This window comes from Vanellus vanellus (genome assembly GCF_965231255.1).
Source record: "Vanellus vanellus genome assembly, chromosome: 3".
NCBI lineage: Eukaryota > Metazoa > Chordata > Aves > Charadriiformes > Charadriidae > Vanellus > Vanellus vanellus.
The window spans coordinates 29,535,762-29,553,191 of NC_138907.1; the positions used below are offsets into that span (position 1 = coordinate 29,535,762).

General features: G+C 40.9%; 1 long non-coding RNA gene across 1 annotated transcript; it reads left to right on the forward strand.

The window, feature by feature from the left end:
* The first annotated feature begins 2,726 nt into the window (after positions 1-2,726).
* Positions 2,727-16,802, forward strand: LOC309670515. Its single transcript, XR_014269014.1, has 4 exons — positions 2,727-2,803; positions 2,912-2,996; positions 12,307-12,345; positions 16,722-16,802. It is a non-coding gene; the product is annotated as an uncharacterized lncRNA (long non-coding RNA).
* Positions 16,803-17,430: the final 628 nt, after the last annotated feature.

Consider the following 17,430-nt stretch of genomic DNA (forward strand, 5'->3'; position numbering starts at 1 on the left):
GGTCAAGAGTTAGAAGAGGTTTAGACAAAGTTCACATCCTGACGCTTTGCCGTCCATAGGTGAAGAAGCTGATATGAATTTGATCGGCTGATATGCAGCTGGTACACAGTTCATCTGTTCTTAAAATTGTTAAACGCTGCATTTTAAAAATCTTCATCTTTTTCAGCCTGAATGGTACTTCTCTGGCACCGCTTTTTATGGGGCCTTAGAGCTGTGCCCAGCAACTAGTTTTGTTCTTGTTTCTGTAGCATTTTTTGCGGTTTCTGCAGCATTTTTGTGGTTTCTGCCAGGGTATTGACATATGTGAAGAACTGTGCATTTGTTGAACTCTAGGGTTATTTCAATTTTGTAGGCTTTAGTCAATAATCATCAATTACCTAGCAAAAGTATGAGAAGTGATATTCACTGGCAGAAGCGCAGTCTTTTACAAGTGCATCTGAAGCTGAAAAGATGGTACGCAGAAATACTATACCCTTGGGAAGTTTAGTAATGTGAATTTTGGAGTTCCTTCACATACTTGCATAGGAGATGGATTACTTTATGGAACAGGTTCAATCCTCAGTCTGACCCAGGTAAATCTGGAGTGATTCTCCTGAGCACAGCTGACTCCACGGTCTGCCTCTCTGTTAATTTGCTTACAGCGCTGGGGTTATTATGCATGCTAGCCTGTGGCTTTTCATTGCAATTGCACCACATCAGCAAAGTTGTATCTGGGCCTAACATGAAGCTTGGCAGGAAGAGACTGAATTTGGCAACTTGATTTGTGTCCATCCCTCTCACTTTCGCTTAGAAAACCATTTGAAAAAAACATATCATGTCAGTTCCTATCAGTTTTGATAATGATGGTTAACCTCCTAAACAGCTTTCCTTTATTGATAATTTCTCGGTTAGAATGTAATTCACGTTTAGTACTGACGAAATGCTCATTTCATGAACTGCCTTCCTGACTGAGGAAGCTTCAGTTGTTTTTTCTTTCAAAACAGATACATACCCTTACCTCCCCAGCTGGACAAAGCCAGCGATGAATAATCAATTTTATCATCTTTCTGAAATATCAAAGTTATCTCCCCTCACGGCAGAGAATTACCAAGCCGTCCAACAAGAAAGCAGGCCATGTGAATAGCCTTGCTGAATTCCTAATTGTTTGCTCTGGCAGTTCCCAGCGAAGCAGCTGGTTGTCTTTGGAAAGCTATGCTGCTTGTTTTGGGTTTGCACATCATGTGTCTTTAATTTTCGGCACTAGCCACAGGGATAAGTATCACAAATATCTGCTTGAAGGCCTTTTGCCCTTGGGAACCCAATATGCACTTGGCAGCCTCTCTGACAGTGGGACTGAGGGGGAGAATCAAAGTTGACTCACTGCCTTGTATCCCCTCAGGAAAAAGAAAGAATAAAAAGGGCAATTGCTGCTTCCTTCAGTTGCCTGGAGCAAGTCTTTCCTGTTTTGTAGAGAATAAACTAATGCCATTTTCTAAAACAACCTGCCCTCTATACGAACAAATTATTCCATCCAGTACCACACAGCTAATTCTCGGCCTTGACTTCCTTGCATCCCAGTGTGGTCCCAGCTGGAGTTTGAAAGTCCGTACATCATCAGAAATGGACATTCACCTTTTCCATTCAACACTCACCTGCAACAGAATCCACTGTGATATTCTTCAGCTCAATGTGCAGTAAACTCGAATGAACACTCTCAGGTGGAGACAGCGTGGAGTGCGCTTTATTTGTTGTGCCCAAGCTGTTAACATATTCTGATCTCCTGTTTTACTATTAGGACCAACGTAAATGAGCATCACCGTAGGACTTTCAGTGAAGGTATGATCGTTACTCTGCCTGTGGGTCTAACTTCCCTAATATTCCCCACTTTATATGCCACACTGAAATGAAACAGCCGTTAGTGTGCTAGTAACATCATAATACGTAGGGGAAGCCCAAGCCCCAATGTATGCATTAGCTAAAGATTAAGCAGGATGCCAGATGAGCTTTGATTCGTTTTAGAAATGTTGCTAGGCAGAGCTCCAAGCTCACACCAAGTGATGCCAAGATATTTGCTCATGTCTCCATCGCTCCTTATCTCAAGTGGTGCAACTGCCAGAAATGATTTGCCTTAATAGAAAAACTTCATGCATTTTGCACGTTGCTATTCCCTATGTAGATCTCGTTAGTTTATGACTTCCTTTGGAAAATAGAATTCAAGTCCTGTATTTTAGATCTGAAAAGCATCTTTCTTTACAACAGCTTGTCTATTTTTCTCTGAAATCCATTCCTTTTATAATCAGCTCAACTCAGCACAAGAATCTTATAGAAGAAGGCAGCAATTATCCACCGAGGAAGTCCATCATTTTCTTTTTCTTTCTAAGACTTCAAGTTTTGCTGTTAGTCCTGAAATTCAGTGCTTTGCTAGGGAGTATGCTTTTGAGTTGATGAGGGTTTTGTTATACTACTCAAATACAAAAGAGAATTTTCACTGGGGAAGAAACTCTCAAAGATGAATGAATGTTATTAGCTTAGCATGAATCTGAACTTTGTCTTGCAAAACACTGCACAGGCTTTCAGTGGTATTGGAATCAGCTGTTTTGCAGCTTAAAGTTATAGGGCTCAAAAAGTTTCTAATTATTCCGGATTTGAAAGGTAAGTTGGTATGACTTTTTAGGTGCTTCATTTTAAATATGCTTGTATATTATGCAATTATCTTAATATATATATTTAATTACTCTGTCTAACACAGAGAATATGGCCTTGATCTGTAAGCAAGATCCCCTCTTTACAGCTGCAGAAGTGTATGCCTGGACCTAATTGTATGGTGAGCACTTTGTGACAGTTCTTGCTTTGTGACAAGTTACTTGAGTTATAAGTGCTTTAGGTTTCGTTACTGTATGATTCCATTAGTGTCTTTTATGTTTACTTCCAGTAATTTATTGGCATGCAAGGATCAAAGCTCCAAAATCAACATTGTGTATTTTATACAGAAGAGCCAGACAGAGCTGTGGCACAAGGTAAAGTCCATTTGTTTCTCCTTCCTTATTCCTTCTTTTAGCTCTGCTTCACGCTGAGGTATAGAAACTGTCCTGCACAGCGTTACGCAGACATAAGAAGGCACTCTGTACTTGAGCAAGAGCTGAAGCAAGAAAAACAGAACAAGTGTGATGCTTAGAGCAAAGCACAGCAGAAAAGACTTTAGGAGGATCTATAAAATGTTTAAATTGGTAAAACATGTATGTGGGTGGGTTAGAAAGAGAATAAAGCGTAATTGAGTTACTGAAGCCTCAGCAGGACTCTGAACATTGTTCAGTGTGCATGCAGTTTGCTTAAAAGAAATGTCAAGAATACCCACATCCTTAGAAAAGGGACTTTTTTTGTAGTTTAGCATTAATTTTAACAAATGCTGCCCTTTCTTGGACCTTGCATCATTCTGCTGGAGGGTACTGAGTGTATTACAGGAATGTACGAAGGCAAAAATCCCACCCTCTGCAAACTAGTCACAGAGCTGGGCTGTGCGTATTAGGCAGAGCTGAAAGCCGGGGGGGAACTCTGCCATCCCGCACTAAAAAGCGCACTGGGGCACATCCTCTTCTCCAAACTGGGCTGGGAGCTATGTCCCTGCCTCTCTGCTTTGGTGGGGATAGCCCCCTGCGGCAGACCCTGCCTGCGCACACGTACCAGGACAAGGGTGGATGGAAGAGAGGGGATAGCTTTGCCCTCTCTCTCTTTGATGTAGGGGGGAGCGGAGAAAAGAGTGCCAATCACAGAAAAGTATCCTTGCAGCTACTGGAACAGCATTTCTAATTGCTCTATAGTGTGGACAGTTTAGGTCCGATGCCCCCATGCCGTGAGTGACCCAGACACTGCCCTCTTCTCCCCCCGCCAACCCCTGCTTGCCCTTCTCTTTCCCTGGAGCTTCCTGGGGGTGACCCCGAGTGACCACCACGGTGAACAACCTACGCGACTGCTTTACAAAACTCTGTGTTGTGCCTGAGGCTGACAGAAAAAAAAAAACAAAAACCACAATCGCGAGCTTCATAAAGCTCTGCAAAGTAACACTCTGTTGAATTGTCCTGCGTCTGCAGTCATCCCAGCAGACCAGATCTCCTTAGCCCGACCATGCGAGTTCCACAGTGCACACAGCGCAATACAGGTGGGAAACTGGGAGCGAGACAAGGTTTTCGGTCCCGACTTAATAGGCAGCCTTTTGATTAAACCCTCCTTCTCACAGTCCCCAAAGTCCAAGGCTGCTGGGAGTCTGTTCTGCCCCTCGTCCAGGCCTATCTCCTCCCCAAAACATCCTTACATGAAGGCTCAGCAGGCTGCGTTGTGACGGGGGACTCCTTCACTGGCAGATTAGTGTAATGTTGTGGCTGGGAAAGTCACGTAAGGCAGCTATAATGATGAAATTATGAAGGGTAATGAGGATTTGAGCTGTTATCTACCTCATAAATACACATTTTAACGTGTAGAAAAACCACAGTGTTGACTGAAAATATTGCAATCTTCAGGGGAAAAAAAAAGATGTTAGCCAGAAGTGTTGTGTCTTTACATATGTTTCACCTAAAAAAAAAAAAAAACTGACCTTTTTAAGATGGCTGCCAGCCAACATTTCAGCAATATTTCCTTTGTGTTTCTGCTCACACAAAGTGATTTATGTCCAAGTACTCTCTAGCTGGTTCTCAAATTGCAATAATGATTTTGATTGTTTGTTTATAGTTTTATCTGAACATTGCTGCCTGCCATGTCATATATCCCGAACCAGTATAAGTGGCATTTATAGGCAACTGCTGTGCCCATGTAGAGTCAGTCCATTGTTTCTTCTGTCTTGCCTGGGACTCTTCATCTGTATCATATGTAAGTTTTTGGAGGCGAAGAAGGGGAGAAAGAGGACCATATCCTCACATTGTTGTCCAGGAAAATAATAGTTTTCAATGAAATTATTCTCACAGATGTGTAGAGAAGTCAGAATGGGGTGAGGATACTTGGACCAAGTGGCAATTTTTTTTTCCATGGGCAGAGTTAACATACTTTCCTACGAAAGAGGTGAGGCCAGAGCTGCTTGCCATCGGCCCGGGAGGTGTGAGGCAATCAGACTTCGAGGGAAGTGCAGTTGGGGCCAGCTGTAGTGAACAAGGTCATCTGCGCAGGACGCTGCATGAGGAACGTGCTGCAGGACTTCAGGGTTTGCCTACACAATGTCAGAGAGGAGATTTAGTTCAGACATTTGAGCTGAAAAGTCTGTCTACATAACAGGCAACTTGGTTTGCACAGTTGAGACCCACACGCACATTAATGGCTTGTACGTCCTTTAGGTGATTTGGCATGGAGTACAGAGGAAAGGGAAAATAGATTTATTTTTTTTTTAAATGGTGGGGGAAAAACAAGAGTAGACAGTAAAAAAACCCAGTAGACTTACCCTGGAATCAAAAGTCAAGAACATAATGCAGTTTATATCAATATAAATATCTGTATCAATATGGTAAATTAGGATGGCTGTTTCAGTGAAAGAACATTATTTTTCGTATAAATAATAAGCTCCAACAATTATTTTATTGTTTTTGAGAGAAGCTGAAAATGTCCACCACCATTATGACAAAACAAAATTGTAATGTATGTGGATTGTCTGTTGCTTTACTTTCCACCTTTTGGAAACAAAAGACAAAATGGTTAACAGACAACAAGAAGAAACTTCATTGTGCAAAGAAAAAACCCACAGTATGCAGAGGGCTTTTTTGCAGAAAGTACCTTTTCTTTAAGCGTAGGTATTTTTCAAAAGATATCAGAGAAATTAGAACTAAAAAAGACCTTGTTCTCTTATTTAGTTGGGACTCCTACGGGTTCATAGGCACTGAGGCCAACAGTCTGTTTTGATCGCTGTCTCATCTGACTCATATAAATCACCTTGTACAATTTCACTCAGTAATTCCTTTACCAAGCTTATAACAACATACTGCTAATTAAAAGGTTGTGATCTGATAGTTAGTGTTTTCACTTATACTAAGAGTCCCAATGACTTTAAAAGAACTAATCACACCCACATGAGGGATGAAAAATACCACATGAATCATACAGCGTATTGATACCAAAAGCATGATGAACCACCTCTGTTGAGCAGTCTGGTTAAGGAATCGGCAAGGGTTTGGGGCTGGAGTGGGGATCTTGGAGGTAGAGGCAGGGTCCTTTCCTTCATCCCCTTCTGCAGCTCTCTCACTACTCAGCAGGTGGTGGGATGTCCCTGGTAGCCAGCGGCTTCCACCCAGCACAGAGCTTCCTTCCCGCACTTGTGCAGTGAGAACAGCAGACCTCAACTGGTGTTTGGCTGGCAGGACCCAGGAGCACCACCAGGCTCAAGTGCTGCCTTGAAATGCTCCACCTGTGCTCTGCAGAAGACAGAAACTCCCCGTGTAGGCCCTCAGTCTGCCTACAGACAGCCCTCAGAGGATCCTCACCGGCTGTTGTGCAGAACAGTGCGATGTGGAGCACGTGGCTTGTGCCACAGGTACCATCACAGCAGTGGTGCTCTATCACTTGGGCCTATATGGGCAATTCACAAACCCTGTGGTGTAACGGCAGCATCCTTCACAAATGCACGTACACCGAGACAGTTAATCTGAATCGTATTTTGCAAGCGCCTGATATTGGGCAATTCTGTGTCTTGTACTTCTTTATAAAAGAGATGGTGTTCATGCTTCACTGTGCTTCACACCGTATTTCGTATTTTATAGTTGCAGGCCATACGCACCTACAGGTTTGCCAGCAGCAGCTATGATTGCACAAACGTGCGACAAGGAGTGTTAAGGGACACACTTTGCTCCAGAACGTCAGTTGAAGTCCTGAGAGAACATGGTAGCTACTGAATTCTCTGACTGGTGGTAGTTCAGTGAAACTTCATTTGGCACTCCCAAAAATTTGACAGGAAGAAAAAGTGGTTCCCAAAGGACCTCTCAGGAACAGCCCAAAGCTACAGGCCAGATTATTTCAGAAGACTGTTGACTGAGACCATCTATTGTTGGGTCTGCTGCAGCTTTTCTTTTATTCTTGTCAACTTAGTGTCCTCAGTTTTCTTGCAAATAATTTAACACGCATTGGAGGCACATCATGGCGGAGGAAGCAACAGGGTTTTTTCTGAACAGCTGTCATCCTTCAGCTTCCAGAAAGCTATAAATACCTTCTCTTTTGCAAAATTTCTCTGGAAAACAAACAAACAAACAAACAAACCAACAAGCCAATATCCTAATGAAGGCAGGTATGCTTACTGGTAAAGTCAGTCCCCCGGAAAGACAGGGCTCTGGTTCAATTTGTTTCACAAATAGAGCTAGGGAACCAGCGGCATCTAGGAGCAACCCAGCTAGCAGCAGTCAAACACTACATCCCATATACTAACGTTAATTTTAACAACACGGTCCCTGAACTTTTTAGAAGGCACGGAGAATACTGAGAGTGGAAAGAACCAAAGTTTTTTGATGGAGGGAAATAGCGCTCACATTTCGATAAGCTCCAAAAATGCCTTTTCCAAACAGAGGTGCTTTGTTTTACGCCATTCCTGTTGGCCATTTGGGGGTTTTTCATTAGATGTATGAACTTCTTGCCGTAGTAATAAAGGTCAGGCACTATTGTGCCTCTTTTATGATACTGACTAGCACAAGTTGTGTATACAAACCCAGGAAGTATTTATTTATGTGGAATACGTACTTAAATAGTGGACTACAAATCATTTAAAGATGCCTATGATATGAATCATACCACAATTTCATGGATAAGTGGAAACATTATGCAACTTATTGAGTTTTTAAAGCACTAACGAATTTGAACTATACAGCAGACTTGAGCTGGACCTTTTCACCCCTTCTAATATATGCTGTGGCTATTTAATATTCCTCACTAGGGAGTAATGCTGGCATACAAGTCAGCAATATATTAGGCACTGGAGCCATGAACCTAGTGAGAACATAAACTAAACTGATTTTCAATTTTGGTACATTACAAAAAGGACTATTATTGTGAGGTTAAAGATGTCAAAGTTGGTGACCTGGTATAATGAAGTATTCCCTGCTACATAGTCAAGCATGAAAAGTAATTGGAGGCGGTGTAAACTTTTAGAGGCTTAGACTTTTTTTTCCCTCCAAAATTAAATATTCTTTTGCACACACTTTTGAATTAAAAATAGTAATTTTTGTGAAGCATCATAGAAGCAGAAACGATGCTCCTGTGAAGTTTGCGGTTGATAGAGAAACATGTGTGTTTATAAATGAGGTCACATCTTAACGCTTGGGTTACTTACATAAGGCACTGATGAAAAGCAAGTTGCTACCTGCCGGCTAGGAATGACATTAAAATATTACGGCAGCATGTGACCAGCTTTAGAGCTTAAAAACTTGAAAAGACACAGACAATGTCCCCTTTGAAGAACATTCCTGAAGATCACTTTACAGTTTCTGCTAAGCTTTAAAATACGGAGTAAAATGCCCCATGTCTCAGCAGCAACGATAAAAGTTGTTACTTCTCAGCTGCAACATTTACATCTGAAAAGCCACCACTAAAGCGTGCACAGGTCTTTCGGCTTGTCCGTCAGAAAAAAGGGGTTAGCGTTTATCCTAGGGAATGGTGCATTGGTACGGTGAGTCCCGTACTCCTGGTGTTCATTATGGCTCCACATCCCGGTCTGCTGCACTGGCTTTGACCGCGTTATTCCTGCTTCCCTCTGGCACAAGCATTGTGTGAGCTGGCACAGCATCGCTCCCCAGGAACTAGACTGCAGAGGGCACTCCTATATAAGAAGGAATTGCCGTCTCCGGCATCGTTTGCGTTTAGCCTCGATGATTCATTGTTATTTTTTCTTCTTTAATAATTAATGATGCTATTATTCCACTAAAAGGAAAATCTTATTATTCTTGACAATGGGTTTTGCTATGATTATTTAATCCTCCCCCCCTCCCCCCCAATTTATACAATTACAATGTCTGTCGGTGCTCATATCACGTTCGGATCATCAGCCTCAAAAATTAAATGTACACAGAAGGGCAACCTATTAATATACCATTCCTAGGCATAACTTGAGCGAAGCAGCGCAGGGAGTACATGGATGAGGATGGGGATGGCCTTTGCTATGTGCCTGGGGAGTCAGAGAAGTGCTGCCTGAGGCAGGCCTACTGTGGAGCAATATGAAAACCACTTTCCTCTTCCTCTCATCCCCTCTCTGGAAAGGTTTGTTGGAAGCATTACTTTGGTCTGGATTTCGGCTACGACAGCGAGGAAAGACGCAGCCTCTCAAACGACAGGTCCTGAGCCTCATGGGGTGGATTCCTGTCCCCTGAACTGCTTGTTCGTTAGGAGGCAGGGCTGGACGAACAGGCTGCAGCTAAATGTGGTCAGAGATCTGCATTTTGCCGGACCCAGCGGAGGCAGGGGGGCGCAAAGCACGTGGCAGAGGCGGTGCGATAGACTGGGGACTTTCTGAACAGGCAAGAAGGAGTAAGGCTTCGTGAAAACGGGCAACAGCAGCATGTTAAGTTAGGCCATTAAAACCCTGAGACGCCTCAAGATTAGGAAGAAGCAAGCACAGTTTATGGCTGCTTTCACCTCACCCCCTCTTCTCTTTTTATGAATTAGAGGTAAAGCCTGTAGTGGCATCATCCAGCATGTCAGCCTTAAGGCTGAATAGCTTAAAGCCAACAGAATTAATTCTGGAAGTTCAGCTGGAGCCTATGCAGCTCCTACCCTGCAGTTTAAATGTGCTTCCAATATTTAGCTTTGTTTAATGAGAACAAGTCCGTACTAGCTCTGGCTTCTGCACGGGACACAGCTCATGTATCATCCAACCGACAACAGAAGGGTCATTTTGTTTCCTGTGGGTAGTGGAAAGTGATCTGCCTTTTCACACTTACTTCTGGAAACTTGTCACAGGGAAAGCGTAAGATCAGGCGAGCGCTGTGCAAAAGAGCTGACTGAGCAAGGGTGGGGGGACCTGGCTGTCGGAGCAGCAAATACACTTCCACAGCTGAGCCCTGAATCATGTTTATTTTCAAACCGAAAACCTCACATTTCAAGTGAGATATTTGCTCGCTAAAATACATGCATTTCATATTTCATTACCACCAGCTGTATATCTCATACAGTGGTTAAGAAATGAAGGAGTGTGGAAAGGACAGTTATTCAGGGGAGCTGTAACCATAAAGATTCCACTGAATAGGATTTTCCCTTGTTCCAAACTGTTATCTCACTAGATAAAAACATTGTGCTTTATGATTAAGCTAATTGTGTTGGACAAGCCAGTCTGCAACCCTAGAAGCCTGGATTTTCAAAAGTGCTGAGCACTGGCAGCTGCAACCAAAGTCAGTGGGGGCATGTAAAGTACGATTTACGATTAAACGCGAAGTTCTCTAAAAATTCAGGCCAGAGGCTGGCTGTAAAACAGGAGTAGAGATGCTACCTTGCCTCACGGGGATGCTGTGAACATTTGTGGCCCTGTCTCTCCTAAAATAGGTTAAAAATCATAACAGGTATACCACATGGACAGAATTAATGTTGTGCAAGCGTATCTAATTCTAGCATTCTCTAGAGCATTCCCCCTAAAGGGAGTGTGTGGTATTTTTTAAAATATATGTACTATATTTTTAAATATAGGTAATATGCGTAAACAGTATGTATTTGAGTAAGAAATCTTTATAGATAGTCCAGCGAAGGGAGATGAAGATGATTAAGGGACTGGCACATCTGACATGGGAGGAGAGGCTGAGAGAGGTGGGACTGTGGAGCCTGGAGGAGTGGCGCGAGAATCTCATCAATGTGTACAAATGTCTAAAGGGATGGAGTCAAGCTCTTCTCAGTAGTATCCACTGAAAGGCAATGGGCACAAATTGAAACAAAGGAGATTCCACTAAGAAAAATGTAAGAAAAAACATTTTTACTACAAGGGTGATCAAACACTAGAACAAGTTGCCCACTGAGATTGTGGAGTCTCTATCCCTGGAGGTATTCAAAACTCAACTGGCAAGATCGTGAGCCACCCGCTCTCGTTGACTCTGCGTTTTGCAGGAGATTGGACTAAACAATCTCCAGAGGTGCCTTTCAACCTCAATCATTTTGCAATAAGCGAGGCAATATTTTTTTTTTCCAGTTTCTCCTTTATTCACTTTCCTTGCAGTATTGGCAGAATAGATCAGTTTGTATCCTGTTCTGGTTTGGGGTTTCTGCTTTCTTTCTTCTCCTTTGTCAGCTCTATCTTTTCCTTTTGTGGATGCTGCTCCCTAATTTTACAGGTTATTGTAGTGTTCTGCTGGGTCCCCTGAAGATAAGACCTGTTTCTTCTTTTGTGAGTGAAGCTTCAGAGCAACATCACTGAGGGCCCCACTGAGAAATAAAAATCAAACAAACTATAGCATAGTAACAGAAACTGAAACTGTGAGTACAGTAGAAACTGAATCTATTTCAGTGTACTTTTTGAACTGGATAGGGAAACCACTTGTAATAGGTGAGGACTAATTTGCCCATAACTACCTATAAACTAAAGCAGTGACCAAGAACGAAAGCTGACATCCTAATAATAGCGGTAAAGTGAAATTACTATATAAGAACAGAAATTTGTAATTTAAATCACTTGGAGGCATGGTTCTAAGGAAATAAAAATACCAAAGTTGAATACCCATAATAACAATAATTAGAAATAGCAGTAAATACTTCCTTCCAGCCTGCTGTTACAGCTGAGAAGGTTTTGTAATGTTTTAGATGCTATGACACAGTGATTTATATGTTTCTTTTCCTAAATGTTAGAGAAAAATGATATTCTATTGCCTTAACACATTTCCTGCCTTTCCATGAAGGATTGTGACTGACTTACTCACTTTACAGTCATTTTTTGATAGGTTTTCAAATGGGTATTTAACCATATAGTGACTGACATGACAAAACTCAGCAGGGTACCTTGCCAGGGTGATGGGAACATTTTTAAATGCTGCTGTATAAAGCATGGAAACGTAGCAAACCAGTTAAACGATTAACAAAATTACTATTAGCAGGCTAGAAGTTAATAACAGAATGGTTCACAACATCTTGTTATTGTAATAGCTACTTCTATTTGGATTGTGGTAACACTGAAAAACCGTTCAGCACAACTGCAAAAAACCTGTCAAAGTCTATAAATACTTCACAGGCAACAGAGACAACACTGCGTCTCACTGGGCATGCTAATTATGGAAAATCCTCAGACCAGATATATTTTTCTTCCACACTTTCTAGTTCTTTTTCCTCTTTACCATTAGTTTTTCAACTGCTTGTTCCAGTTGGCCTCCATTGATGTTTCGTGCTTAATATTTCTTTTTGTAGAACTCTGGAAAATACAACTGACTGGTGTATTTCTATCATGTGAGTATCTAATGAGTGCTATTAGATCATCTTTTTGCTCATTCAAAATTCTAAGTAGAATGGATCTTCTGTACCTTATCTGCCCAGTTTCAGCAACGCCTCAAGCACTGAATTTTATTATAGTGATATTCAGGCTGATTTTTAGACTTGTTTTCTTGCATATTTTGTTTTACTGCTAAAGATGGGGGGGGGGGGCACAAAATATCACTTAATTTCTTCTAAAATCGAGCCTCCGTATTTGTACCTGGCTTTATTCTGCCTCTATGCTTGGATATTTTTTGTTTAGGAAGAGAGAACAGATGTGATTATAATATTGTAACATCCCTTAAGAGTGATGGGTAGTTTGCTCACCTTGTTCTTTACTTCTTTCTACTCTAAGGAGCCTGGGAGACGTGTAAGTTCTGTTAGTTATTATGTGTTTACTGGGATTTGCTCCCCTCCTGCAATATGAATAACTTCGCTTAACAGTAATAAATCTCATAATGAATCTACTGATTGGAATGCTTCATGATGTAATTGTGCCGCTTCTTATGCCTGTTGAGCAGATTAGTGTCTGTCGAATGAGATAAGAAGGGAAGGTATGAGTTCAAGGGTTTTCTTAAGAGCCTGAAAGGTGGGAGAAAAAACGGGACACTGGCAGTGGAAAGGAAAGACGAAGAGATCCCTTAAGCCCCACTGAAAAGACTGAGAAGCTTGAACTAGTATTTTTTTCCTTTGAAGGAATCTATCACTGACAGGTCTTCAAGATCTCACTTTCCCTAATAGCCTGAGCTATGGTGAAGATGGTTGGTTTTGGTTAAAGACTGTTTCACAAATGAACACTTGTAGGGATAGCTAAGGTGGTTTGCCAGCTCCTTTCTGCGTCATACACGACAACAGAAAACGGGACTAAAAAAGCCAGTTTAGAAACAGCAGTTAAAGGACCCAAAAGACAGTTTCCATCAAACATAAGTTATTTTTATGCTAAATTGGGGATGTCTGAGCTATTTATGAAATCCAGATAGAGAAATTAGCATTTCTGAATAATTGTTTCTGAATGAGTGGGATCATGCTGGGTTGTATAACATTTTCTTCTATAAAAATATTTTCCATTATATTTAGTGGGACATTTATAACCCAAAGGATTCATGCAAAAATCCAGATCATTATTGCAACAGTCTAGAGTATGATAATCTCTTAACGTGAAGTATGGATTAAAATGTAGTCAATGCCTTTGCTTGCTTCTGACTTTTGAATGAAGACATGGTAATAACAGGGGGTTCATACGGTCTCTTCTCCTAGTACTTTTTAAATTCAAATGAATTATATTCAGATTGTTAAACCAAAGAGATAGCACAGGAAGACTATATCAAAAATATTTATCCACCTAGGTGACATTGGGGGACATGTGGAGAAAAATATTTTCATCAACATCATTTGTACTGCAAACACATTGGCTGAAAGAAGGACCTCAGGCACTGTGTAATCACATAATAAAAGGTAGTTCTTGTACTAAGTTTTGTGTTTGAAGTACATACATCAGACAGCAAGGAGAGGGAGGAGGAACACCAGACTGTGAGTGGAAAGTGAGGCAAGAGAGGCTGAGCGCCTGGCTCAGTATGGCTCAGGAAGCTGCACCAGCAGCAGGAACTGCTCTCCCCAAAATCTCAGCCAACGCTTCAATAGCATTCTCTCAAGTAAAAAGGAGAACTGGAAGACAAATAAATTGGCTAACTTTTTATCTTCCCTCAGTGAGAGATTTAACTCAGTTTCAATTTGAAGTTCAGATGGAGGTTGAGTCTTGTCTTATTTTGTCTAAATGATTTCATCTGTCTCATATCATGGCTTTACTTTCTTAAGCATTTTAGCCTTCTGGTCTTTTTCATGTGAGGCAGTAAATTCTGGCTCTTTTCAACAGCTGAAATGTCAGGACATGATCATTTTGAATGTGCTAGATGAAATCTGTGAAATGCTGCATTTCTTTTTCAGTGATCTCTGGAATGAAATCACAGCTCATAGGGCTAGAGGACTGGAAGTGACGTCTGGGGTCACCCAGTCCAGTGCAGTGAGTTCAGCACAGGAATTACATTTTATAATCTCTTTCACATGCTCACAGACTTATTTTTTTTGCTTTTGGGGTTTTTTTTACAAAATTTGAATACTTCACTGCAAACAGACGCTAGATTAGGAAACAAGATTTGTTCTTCGATGGAGACTGAAGCCGAAGAGTCCGCAAACAGAAAAGATCTTGCAGGATATTTTATGTATGTGACCTGGGGTGGGGATATTGTTGCTGGATTCTGCCTCTTACGTCAGTGGGCGCGATGAGATCCTGACTCCACCGCTATCCCCCGTCTCAGGGCTGTTGCTCACCTCAGCTTTCTGCATCTCAGTTTCCCCATCTGTCCCTAAGAACAACAAATGTAAAGCGCCTTCAGATCTGCTGGTGAACAGCTTTATACAAGAGCTGCATTCAGTCTGAGGCAGGCCAGAGCAATCCAGGCATCTTCAGCTGCTGTTATTTGCGAGTACTTTACCCTAGGTTAAAAATAATCTTGAGTCTGTCTTCCTTTTTTTTTTTTTTTTTTTTTTTCACGATCAGCAGTTTAAGTTGAAAAGGTCATTCCTTTCTCTGTTAACTCAGGTTCTGTGTTTTTAAGTAGTTTCAGGATATATCATGTCATAGGACATCAGATACTACACTCCTTCACACTTTTTAAATCACTGCTTCTTTTTCTCAGAAAGTAAAATTTTATTAGAAACCCGTTCAGGTTTTCTTTCCTTTGGAAAAAATTAGGCCTTTATTTTACAAAACATTTCCTCATCCAGAGCTTATTGACATCTACCAGATCAAGTTCTAGACAAACAAGGGATTTTTAAGAGGGATTTATCATTCATTAAATTTAATCTACGGATTCTCTTTTTTGTAAGAGCTGAGAAATATTTTTCAACATCGGGCCTTTTTGGTAGACAATCAGGCTTTTTTGAACATAATGGAATAATGACTTAACCTTCATTATAACATCTCAAATGTTACAATATAATACATTTGCTTAAGTCTGGGAGAAGGAAACCAAACCAATTTATTATAGCCTGTTGATTCACACTCACATGCTGTGCAGTTCGTGCGAAGGTCCCATTTACTTTTTCACATGAACTGCCACAGCATGATTTAAATAGAGATTTCTCTAGCAGTAGTGGTAAGGGTCCTCATTAACATCATTTCTGGAGTCACTGGGCCAAATATATCCCTAGTGCAATTCCACTGATCTCAGTGGGGTTATCCTTGAGATATATTTGGTCCATTGTTTCTACAGAATCTCTTTGTTCTTTTTTGATCTCTTTAAGAATTTTGTTACTTTGAACGTTTCTCACATAGCAAGTCACCATGCTTGAAAAGTTAGCGACACTTGTAAGAATTTTCTCAGGTATTTCTGCCTATTTGTACACTGAAATAAGACATTATATCTGATAACATATCGCTATTTATTATTTTTATTTTATAATCTACGCGTATATCCTATTTTCCAGGAAAAAAATAAACATGCTATAAGATTCTCTTCTTGTTTATTTTTAAAAAAAATTCCAAATCTTGATGCGACTACCAAAAATAATCTGAGACAGACTGCAGGTGCATTCAGCATTATTTTCTGCCCAGCTCTATTGCTTGCAGGTTTTGGAAACAAATAATAATTGAATAGTGAGTGACAGTCTCAGGCGAATATATTCTCACATTGACAACTCTGAGCTTATCTGATGTTCTATATCAATACTGGATGTTTATCTTCATTAGGGTTTGGGGTTTTTTAATTTATTTCTATTAGGATAAAATGTATGCAATATTAAAAAAAAAAAAAGTTAAAATCAACCGATACACAGAATTTGGCACAAGTTAGATTTGCAGTTAGTGACCATCCTGTACTTTATGCGTATACATGTGATTTACATGACTTAGATTTTCATTCAGGAGAGTGAAAGGTCTGGTTAGGGAACACAGCATACCGAAATGAAATCATCCCTGTGATAAATGGTTGGGTAAATGGAAAACACATCTCATTCTCAAAACACCGTCCCTTATTCCTTTCTCTATATTACTGCAGTTTCGCACAGGCATTTGGTGGCCTTACTAATTGATATTAATTTTCCCAGCAAACTATTAACTCAGCACATAGACCTCTTTATTTGACTTTGCATTCAAAGATTCTGTCGCTGTCAAATATTACAAAGATAATACATAGAAATTAATTTGGTTTTCACCAAATCCATAATAGGCAGAGGAAAGCGCCTTGGACTGAGACCCCTGGTTCCCTGAGCTCATACTTATCTTGCTGTCAAGATCTTTTTGTTCTCCAAACTCTTAAAATAATTAAGTCCTAACGTGAGATTGCATTCTGCAGGGAGCGCAGCCTACAGGCTCCAGGGGAATTAAACCACTGCTGCTTGAAGAAGGAACATTTGCGTCTGACGATAACGAATGGGGATGGAAACGCAAGCATGGGAAGTTCTGCTGCCAGCATGGAGCGCGGCACACAGGCACACGCGTTCGGGAAAGTGCTGCAAGAGAAATGCACCTGTGAGTTGCGTTACTTATTCAGATACAGGGCTGTAATTTTTTTTGCAAAACTTCCAGTCCCTTTGAGTATGTTATTAACATTGAAGGCAGAAATGATACCGCGTTGAAATAAGGATGTGAAAAGCTCTCATTTAAAACAACGCAGAAGCAAAGCTTGTGTTCAAACTGCACACACAGGATCAGTTTATGTTTATAGAGATTTATATGTGAGACAGAATGGAAAAATGTAATTTAGCTTTATTTAACATCTCTCTCAAAATCCTAAAGACCTCTTTCAGATGAATTAGGTGCTGGTAAGTACAGTGACTATGTAGGCAAACATTAACAGCCAAGCTTCAGTCAGTAACAGCCCTGCATGTTATATTATGTGTTAAGAAAGCGAATGTTAGAAACCTGGGGTTGTCCCTGTGCTCTTTTCAAAAGTGCAATGTGATCATTTATCTACAAAACACTAGAGCTCAGATAAAGTGCTGAAGGTCTCGTCTGAAAGCTGGTGCCTTCAGGCAACACCTGGTACATCACTGAAGTGTTTG